Here is a 10,014-nt window from a genome sequence, read left to right as displayed (position 1 = left end):
TAATTCATACGAAACCATGGTGTAAGCTGCATTGGTGATTTGTCGAACTAATTAATCAAAATAATGCATGTAAGCACATACTTAGGCAGAAACTGCGGTGAATCCGTGCACCCATGGTGGATAACTAACATACATAGGAACTACCCCCTGCTAAACTTTTAGCTCCAATGGTGTCCAGGCATTGAATTTTAGTAGTTCTTGAACTAAAACTATTATTAGTGCAAGATAAATTAAGAGTTAACATTCATTTTTTACTATCTTGTGTGAGGAACGGAAAGGTGTAACCGTTTCATGTTGTTGCAAATTTGCAACAATTAACATTTTGGCTAAATACTCGAAATATGTGAAAATAATATTTTTTCGTTATTTTTCCCTTCATGTACTCATCATTGCGCACTATTGAGAATTTTTTCAAGAAATAATAAAAAATCATGAAATGAAGGGTTAACATTTTTCACCAAGAATGGAACAATGAGTCGAAAATTAAAAATGTAAAAATGAGTTGAATTAGAAATAGAAAAATATGATTTAAAATAAATTATTGTTTTTTGGATACAAGAATGACACAACAATCTTTAATGAGAATTTACAGCTGATCAATAATTCACTAACGAGAGGTTGACCTATTTATCAGTTTTCTCGAAGATTGATTTTAAATTTTCGCTCCGACCATTGCGGTGATAACCATATTTCAAAAGTAGCGAAAGCATCTACCGAGGAACTATGATGATGGATCATCCAGCACATCCGAAGCAATTTGCAGAAATTTGAACAAGCTTTCTTTTTGCCAGAGCGCCATCATCATCATCCCGGGCAAAAGGCGCCGCCATTAAGAAAACTTTCATCGGCTTCGTCGCTCGGCGGCAAATGATGGCGAAAATTTAATTTATCCCTACATTTTTCCAGGTTTCATCCGTGGCTCAGATTGTTGGCACAGATTTTATGTTGGTAGATAAACCTAGCCTTAGCGCAAACAACTTTATATCTGGCTTCTCTCCCAGTCTCAAGATAGTGCGTTGGTTTTAAGCGTCCAAACAGCGCAGCGGAAGAAGTAGAAATGAGGAGGTCCAAGCAAGATTTCTGTTTCCTCCATCATCAAGGCTCCATCTTCATCATCGTCTAGAGTGAGAATGCCGGTGCAAGTCAGTGTAAATCATATTAACGGTGCATCTCTTGCATCTCGGGTGCCCAGATTCTTAACAATTCGATAAAGGTTTGTTGCCAGGACATTCGGTTACTCGAATAACTTGCTTCTAGCTAGGGCAAAAAACTTCCGTTGATGTAACGCGTAAGTCTCGATGAATACGGACAGAGTGAAAATTTCTCCCTTATCCTCAAAATTGTGTTCCCAGCTTTCTCATGGTTTTAAGAAGGATAGTGGCCAAAAAAACTTCATTTCGAAGCCCATGGAAGCTACTATGACTACAACTACAAGTTCTTCTATTTGCTTAAGGTCACCGTAAAACTATGCAGGCCTGTAAATTGTACCAGTTTTTTTAACCAGTCAAGAAAAGTAACGACGTAAGGGCAACGACGATGGCGTCAAGACCTTTGCAAAATAAATTGTGCCGTAATCGAGATTAGCCCAAGCGAACGGAATTGTGTAGATTGAATTGTCTCCGGAGGGCATAATTATTTACAGCTTTGATGGTGTGAATTGAGCTTATGTACATGAATTTGACTATCAGACACAATGCATTTCAGTTGAAGGATATAAATGTTTGAAAATAACCGAATCAAGCATATGTTCTAACTTGTAACATTATGCATATCCTAAATATTGTGTCTTTTTGATTCGAAAAAACAAGCTAAGGTAGCCGAAATTTGAAAATTAACCAAAGACAATCAATCGACTGACTTAAACGGACCTATGCAAAGCTTCAGCTGAATCGGATTTAATTTGAAGGTGAAGGTTACTGACAAAAACGATAAGAATATCGACAACGACAATGAAAAAAAATGACAGATTATTGACAAAAAAGTTGTCATCTTTTTTGTCTTTTTTGTCTTTTTTGTCTTTTTTGTCTTTTTTGTCTTTTTTGTCTTTTTTGTCTTTTTTGTCTTATTTGTCTTTTTTGTCTTTTTTGTCTTTTTTGTCTTTTTTGTCTTTTTTGTCTTTTTTGTCTTTTTTGTCTTTTTTGTCTTTTTTGTCTTTTTTGTCTTTTTTGTCTTTTTTGTCTTTTTTGTCTTTTTTGTCTTTTTTGTCTTTTTTGTCTTTTTTGTCTTTTTTGTCTTTTTTGTCTTTTTTGTCTTTTTTGTCTTTTTTGTCTTTTTTGTCTTTTTTGTCTTTTTTGTCTTTTTTGTCTTTTTTGTCTTTTTTGTCTTTTTTGTCTTTTTTGTCTTTTTTGTCTTTTTTGTCTTTTTTGTCTTTTTTGTCTTTTTTGTCTTTTTTGTCTTTTTTGTCTTTTTTGTCTTTTTTGTCTTTTTTGTCTTTTTTGTCTTTTTTGTCTTTTTTGTCTTTTTTGTCTTTTTTGTCTTTTTTGTCTTTTTTGTCTTTTTTGTCTTTTTTGTCTTTTTTGTCTTTTTTGTCTTTTTTGTCTTTTTTGTCTTTTTTGTCTTTTTTGTCTTTTTTGTCTTTTTTGTCTTTTTTGTCTTTTTTGTCTTTTTTGTCTTTTTTGTCTTTTTTGTCTTTTTTGTCTTTTTTGTCTTTTTTGTCTTTTTTGTCTTTTTTGTCTTTTTTGTCTTTTTTGTCTTTTTTGTCTTTTTTGTCTTTTTTGTCTTTTTTGTCTTTTTTGTCTTTTTTGTCTTTTTTGTCTTTTTTGTCTTTTTTGTCTTTTTTGTCTTTTTTGTCTTTTTTGTCTTTTTTGTCTTTTTTGTCTTTTTTGTCTTTTTTGTCTTTTTTGTCTTTTTTGTCTTTTTTGTCTTTTTTGTCTTTTTTGTCTTTTTTGTCTTTTTTGTCTTTTTTGTCTTTTTTGTCTTTTTTGTCTTTTTTGTCTTTTTTGTCTTTTTTGTCTTTTTTGTCTTTTTTGTCTTTTTTGTCTTTTTTGTCTTTTTTGTCTTTTTTGTCTTTTTTGTCTTTTTTGTCTTTTTTGTCTTTTTTGTCTTTTTTGTCTTTTTTGTCTTTTTTGTCTTTTTTGTCTTTTTTGTCTTTTTTGTCTTTTTTGTCTTTTTTGTCTTTTTTGTCTTTTTTGTCTTTTTTGTCTTTTTTGTCTTTTTTGTCTTTTTTGTCTTTTTTGTCTTTTTTGTCTTTTTTGTCTTTTTTGTCTTTTTTGTCTTTTTTGTCTTTTTTGTCTTTTTTGTCTTTTTTGTCTTTTTTGTCTTTTTTGTCTTTTTTGTCTTTTTTGTCTTTTTTGTCTTTTTTGTCTTTTTTGTCTTTTTTGTCTTTTTTGTCTTTTTTGTCTTTTTTGTCTTTTTTGTCTTTTTTGTCTTTTTTGTCTTTTTTGTCTTTTTTGTCTTTTTTGTCTTTTTTGTCTTTTTTGTCTTTTTTGTCTTTTTTGTCTTTTTTGTCTTTTTTGTCTTTTTTGTCTTTTTTGTCTTTTTTGTCTTTTTTGTCTTTTTTGTCTTTTTTGTCTTTTTTGTCTTTTTTGTCTTTTTTGTCTTTTTTGTCTTTTTTGTCTTTTTTGTCTTTTTTGTCTTTTTTGTCTTTTTTGTCTTTTTTGTCTTTTTTGTCTTTTTTGTCTTTTTTGTCTTTTTTGTCTTTTTTGTCTTTTTTGTCTTTTTTGTCTTTTTTGTCTTTTTTGTCTTTTTTGTCTTTTTTGTCTTTTTTGTCTTTTTTGTCTTTTTTGTCTTTTTTGTCTTTTTTGTCTTTTTTGTCTTTTTTGTCTTTTTTGTCTTTTTTGTCTTTTTTGTCTTTTTTGTCTTTTTTGTCTTTTTTGTCTTTTTTGTCTTTTTTGTCTTTTTTGTCTTTTTTGTCTTTTTTGTCTTTTTTGTCTTTTTTGTCTTTTTTGTCTTTTTTGTCTTTTTTGTCTTTTTTGTCTTTTTTGTCTTTTTTGTCTTTTTTGTCTTTTTTGTCTTTTTTGTCTTTTTTGTCTTTTTTGTCTTTTTTGTCTTTTTTGTCTTTTTTGTCTTTTTTGTCTTTTTTGTCTTTTTTGTCTTTTTTGTCTTTTTTGTCTTTTTTGTCTTTTTTGTCTTTTTTGTCTTTTTTGTCTTTTTTGTCTTTTTTGTCTTTTTTGTCTTTTTTGTCTTTTTTGTCTTTTTTGTCTTTTTTGTCTTTTTTGTCTTTTTTGTCTTTTTTGTCTTTTTTGTCTTTTTTGTCTTTTTTGTCTTTTTTGTCTTTTTTGTCTTTTTTGTCTTTTTTGTCTTTTTTGTCTTTTTTGTCTTTTTTGTCTTTTTTGTCTTTTTTGTCTTTTTTGTCTTTTTTGTCTTTTTTGTCTTTTTTGTCTTTTTTGTCTTTTTTGTCTTTTTTGTCTTTTTTGTCTTTTTTGTCTTTTTTGTCTTTTTTGTCTTTTTTGTCTTTTTTGTCTTTTTTGTCTTTTTTGTCTTTTTTGTCTTTTTTGTCTTTTTTGTCTTTTTTGTCTTTTTTGTCTTTTTTGTCTTTTTTGTCAACTTTTCCAGAAGGACTTTACGTTAATAAATAACATAATTCGCTAAGTGAGCGGCATCTGATGAAGTTGAAAAAATCTTTTGCAACTTATTTTGACTAGCTAACGTAAAAAAAGTTCAAAGTAGGCGAATAGCTACAATTAAGTTTATTTGTCAACAGTCCCATTATTTCTCAGATATTTCTCTAAAGTCACAAACTAATTAACGTTTCAAATTCAAAGCCAAATTTTCGGTTTGTTTGATAAATTTTGACAAAAATATTAAAGTTAGGTACTATGTATAGGTAAACAATCCCAGCAAAAATTTCATGAAAACAGCAAATGTGTCAAACATTTCATTTATTTTCAACTCAATGATCAAATAAAGCCTCGCCTTTGTTCAATTACACTGTATCAAAAAATTGTCCGTACAGCACGTACCTTGAAATCCAAACAATCAAAAAGTGCACTTTTTCAGTCAATTAAAATACTACAAATACATCATTCGCTGCAGAAACTAGTCCTTTTTGTAGATCAGTATTAAAAATGTTTATGAATTAAACCTTAAAAATAATCCAATTCATTTTGTATAGAAAGTCCCAAAAACGACGTCAAAAAATTGTCCGTACACTGAGGCCTTTGTCAAATATTAGTCAAGTAATCAGTTATTTGTCAGTCTGTCAAACGCAGAAACGTGAATGGAATCTCATCAAAGACTATTTTCAGTGGTCTGAGCGATAAATAAGGTAAAATGAACTTTATTTTGCATAAATCAGTAGATTTCAACAATTTGTAGATTAAATTAACAGGAAAATGTCTGCTCCTCACAAAAAAATACCCGTTGACATCCGGAAACTGATTGTTGACCTGAAGAATGACGGTAGAAACGTTTGTCCGAAATTTATTTTTTTACTTATCTTCGAATTACGCATAGAAATAGTAAAACGGCCATGATCGTCGGTTCAGTATGTCCTTCAGAACTTCAAGAAGACTAACCGTATAAGCTGATGGTTGGTTTTATCGTATTTTCGGGTCAGAACCAAACAATCATATTTATTTTCATGTAGACGCGTAATTTGACTGATAAATCTATTTATGAATGAATGTCAAGTTTCCGGTGCCATTTGCGCTGAAAGCAAACCACACCATTACATGGCTACCACCGTGCTTAACTGTCGGTCACAATTTTTTCGGATCCAATTCAGTATCTGGATTACGCCATACTCTTACATGTCTTCAGACCCAAAACAAAAATTTAATTAGCTTTTGTCAGTGAATATGACGTTCTGCCAGAACTCTTCCGGTTCCAGGACATACTTTTGAGCGTATTCCAGCCGCTTTTTCTTATTTTTAGCAGATATAAACGACTTCTTTAGAGCAACACGACCTCGGTATTTTTTCTCATGAAGTATGTTCCGTACCGTTTGAGGATTAGCCTGTATGTTTTCAATTATCTTCAGGCTGTCTGCTAGCTTCGGGGCACTGATTTTGGGATTCTGGCTGATTTCCCTGACAATGATGCGATGGTGACGATCCGTAAGCTTCAGTTTGCGGCCTCTTCCTGCAGTGGTCTCCAGGGATTTAGTCTTCTTAAAATTCTGAAGGACATACTGAACCGACGATCTTGGCCGTTTTACTATACCTGTAATTTCGGACAAGCTTTTACCGTCTTTACCGTCAGCAATCAGTTTCCGGATGTCAACGGGTATTTTTTTGTGGGGAGCAGACATTTTCTTGTTATTTTTGTGGATTTAATTAACAGAAAAATGTCTGCTTTTCACAAAAATATACTCGTTGACATTCGGAAACACGAAAATCTACTGATTTATGCTAGATAAAGTTCATTTTACCGTATTTATCGCTCAGACCACTGTAAATTGTAATTGCTGAGATTCAACTCACGTTTCTGCGTTTGACAGACTGACAAATAACTGTTTACTTGACTAATATTTGACAAAGGCCTCAGTGTACGGACAATTTTTTGACGTCGTTTTTGGGACTTTCTATACAAAATGAATTGGATTATTTTTAAGGTTTAATTCATAAACATTTTTAATACTGATCTACAAAAAGGACTAGTTTCTGCAGCGAATGATGTATTTGTAGTATTTTTATTGACTGAAAAAGTGCACTTTTTGATTGTTTGGATTTCAAGGTACTTGCTGTACGGACAATTTTTTGATACAGTGTATATGCGTGTGAAAAAAAACTTCCATCGATTGTGTTTGAACAAATTGATTTGTGAGAATGTATTACAAGGTTGGTGTCTTATACTGTATGTGTTTCCAAACAATGTCTTCGTTTATCATTCATTATAAAAGAACATTTAGGACTAGCAAATTATTCACTTAATTGCAGCATTCGGTTCAATAAAGTGCCAACTGGAGCTTATTGATTAAATTATGAAATTGGTTGGGGTCTTTTCGTTGGTTTTGGTTCTGGTGATGGCTGTAGACGAAACACATTCGCGAATTTATACTACGGTAAGTTTTTTTTTATTAACTCACGGATTAACTCCATGAATTTTTATAATCAATCTTTAGGCTTTATCTTGTGATGAATGCTACAGACAAGGAGCTAAGTTATGTTTAATACAGAATGATGATGAAGCTTATTGCTCTGGCGTAAAGGTAAGCGAAACAGCATGAATCTTCAATAATTGCAAATTATAGCTTTTTTTCCTTTTTTCTTTAGAACATAACTGATTGCCCAAGTTGCCAGTTGTATGCAACACCTTACAAATATGTTTGCATGATCGAATTTGGCAGCACAGACTACAGATGTAAAATTTTTAATTAAAGAATTTGCGAATAAAACATATGCCCGATGAAAATCAAGGAAATATAAAACGACTCAATTTAGCAATGAATGGAAAGCTTTGAAAATACCATGCAATGATTGAACATTTTCCAAGAATTTCTACTCACTTGAAACAACAAAATTTCGTTTACAGATATCAGATTTCAGATTTAAGATTTCAGATTTCAGATTTCAGATTCAGATTTCAGATTCAGATTTCAGATTCAGATTTCAGATTCAGATTTCAGATTCAGATTTCAGATTCAGATTTCAGATTCAGATTTCAGATTCAGATTTCAGATTCAGATTTCAGATTCAGATTTCAGATTCAGATTTCAGATTCAGATTTCAGATTCAGATTTCAGATTCAGATTTCAGATTCAGATTTCAGATTTCAGATTCAGATTTCAGATTCAGATTTCAGATTCAGATTTCAGATTCAGATTTCAGATTCAGATTTCAGATTCAGATTTCAGATTCAGATTTCAGATTCAGATTTCAGATTCAGATTTCAGATTCAGATTTCAGATTCAGATTTCAGAATCAGATTTCAGATTCATATTTCGAATTTCAGATTTCAGATTCAGATTTCAGATTCAGATTTCAGATTCAGATTTCAGATTCAGATTTCAGATTCAGATTTCAGATTCAGATTTCAGATTCAGATTTCAGATTGCAGATTTCAGATTCAGATTTCAGATTCAGATTTCAGATTCAGATTTCAGATTCAGATTCAGATTTCAGATTCAGATTTCAGATTCAGATTTCAGATTCAGATTTCAGATTCAGATTTCAGATTCAGATTTCAGATTCAGATTTCAGATTCAGATTTTAGATTCAGATTTCAGATTCAGATTTCAGATTCAGATTTCAGATTCAGATTTCAGATTCAGATTTCAGATTCAGATTTTAGATTCAGATTTCAGATTCAGATTTCAGATTCAGATTTCAGATTCAGATTTCAGATTCAGATTTCAGATTCAGGTTTCAAAATCAGATTCCTGTTAAAGTTTCTGATTTTTATACCAGAATGTAATAAATTACTTAATGAGACCTTAAAAATGTAGAAAACCATACCATTTTTTATTTTCATTATGTCTTATACAACAAAGATGTTATGGAATAAAGAAAAAAAAATGGCCTATGATACCCCACTCTCCCATAAATAATTTTAAAAGTATTATTCTTCATTTTCATCTCTCAACAATTTGTGTAATGTTTTCATTTGTTAATTAACATTTATAACGAAAAACTATATAAAGAGCTTTTAAAGTAAAAATTTTTAACTGTCAGGTATACAAATTTCGACAATTTTCTATATGTCAACATTTTTTCGCAGTGAATATTATGGATTCTCCGGTGGTTGTATGAAAGGATGTATAAGTTGTGTTGAAGGATATTAACATGAATATACATATAGAGAAAATTTGATATAAGTTTTCATTATTCTTCTTTTATTTCATATTTTTCGAAGTACATTTGATGTTGTTCAGTGAAATTCAAGGGTGGAATTCAATGTGGAGCAGTGTGCAGTTTATATTGTTAACTTATTTGCATCTGATTTCATCACCCCTGCCACTCCACCCCCCTTATTTTGCCTTCTCAAAGTTATCGTCTTGTCACCAGATATTAACTTTCCTTTATACTAACTGATTTTTAAAAATCTAGACACTCGAAATAAGAATCCAAGACTTCTCGAGGCTTTGTCGACAACGTAGTTTGTGTGTGTCCTGAATTCCAGCTTCCGGTCTAGAATTACACCCAGATCATTGATGTGTTCTACGCGTGCGAAAAAGGCTGCCGCTTTCTTGAAAAGCTGATGACTGCACACTTACTGCGATTCAAAGGCAGGCAGTTCATATCACACCAGTGTGCGAAGAGGTTAAATTGATTTTGTAGGAAATCATATCGTTCTGGCCGTTGATGTTGTAAAACAGTTTAAGGCCATCAGCATAGCATAGCTTTGGGCCGTCGAGGAGTGAGAGCGCGTCGTTGAAGTAGATTAAGAAGATAATCGGCCCTAAATGGCTTCCCTGAGGCACACCAGAAGAAGCAGAGAATTGTTTGAAGAAAGAGTCCTCCGTGCGAACTGTTAATTTATGTCCTGATAGGTAGCTCCGGAACCAGTCAAGAAGAGTTCCACAGAAACCCAGGCATTCGAGCTTTTCAATGGCAATATCGTGGTAGACTTTGTCGAATGCCGCAGACAAATCGGTGTAAATAGCGTCGGTTTGAGACTTCGCAGCAAAACATTCATGCACGTAAGAAGTAAACGTCAGAAGGTTAGTTGTCGTGGAGCGCTTGGGCAAGAATCCTGTTGATCGTCGGAAAAAATATTCTTACAGGACAAGAAAATCGGATCCAAGACCACCAATTCGAATAGTTTGGCTACTGCGCATAATGCCGAGATTCCCCGGTAGTTGTTGACATCTATCCTGTTACCTTTTTTATACACCGGAAACATGTAAGCCTCCTTCCATAGTGAGGGGAAGATGGCTCTGTCAAGCGAAGCTTGGAAAATAAGCCTAACAGGAGTCAGCAAAACGGGTATGAAACGTTTAATAAAAGTAGCAGGTATTCCGTTCGGTTCCGTAGAGAAAGAATTTTTGAGCTAAGCTGCTGCTTTTGAGATGACTGCATCCTCAACCACAATGTTGTTTATAGAGAAGCCCAGTGGCGCAATATTCCTGACTGCACTATCCAGATGTTCAGGGGATGTCGATGCTGTATTGTAGATAAACAAGAAGGAGGAGGA

General features: G+C 32.2%; 1 long non-coding RNA gene across 1 annotated transcript; it reads left to right on the top strand.

The window, feature by feature from the left end:
- The first annotated feature begins 6,649 nt into the window (after positions 1-6,649).
- Positions 6,650-7,287, top strand: LOC129755854 (uncharacterized). The gene is made up of 4 exons (XR_008739337.1): positions 6,650-6,719; positions 6,819-6,943; positions 7,004-7,090; positions 7,155-7,287. It is a non-coding gene; the product is annotated as an uncharacterized LOC129755854 (long non-coding RNA).
- The last annotated feature ends 2,727 nt before the right edge of the window (positions 7,288-10,014 follow it).

The sequence above is a fragment of the Uranotaenia lowii genome, chromosome 3 (genome assembly GCF_029784155.1).
Source record: "Uranotaenia lowii strain MFRU-FL chromosome 3, ASM2978415v1, whole genome shotgun sequence".
Taxonomy (NCBI): Eukaryota; Metazoa; Arthropoda; class Insecta; order Diptera; family Culicidae; genus Uranotaenia; species Uranotaenia lowii.
This window is presented reverse-complemented; position numbering and strand designations above follow the sequence as displayed.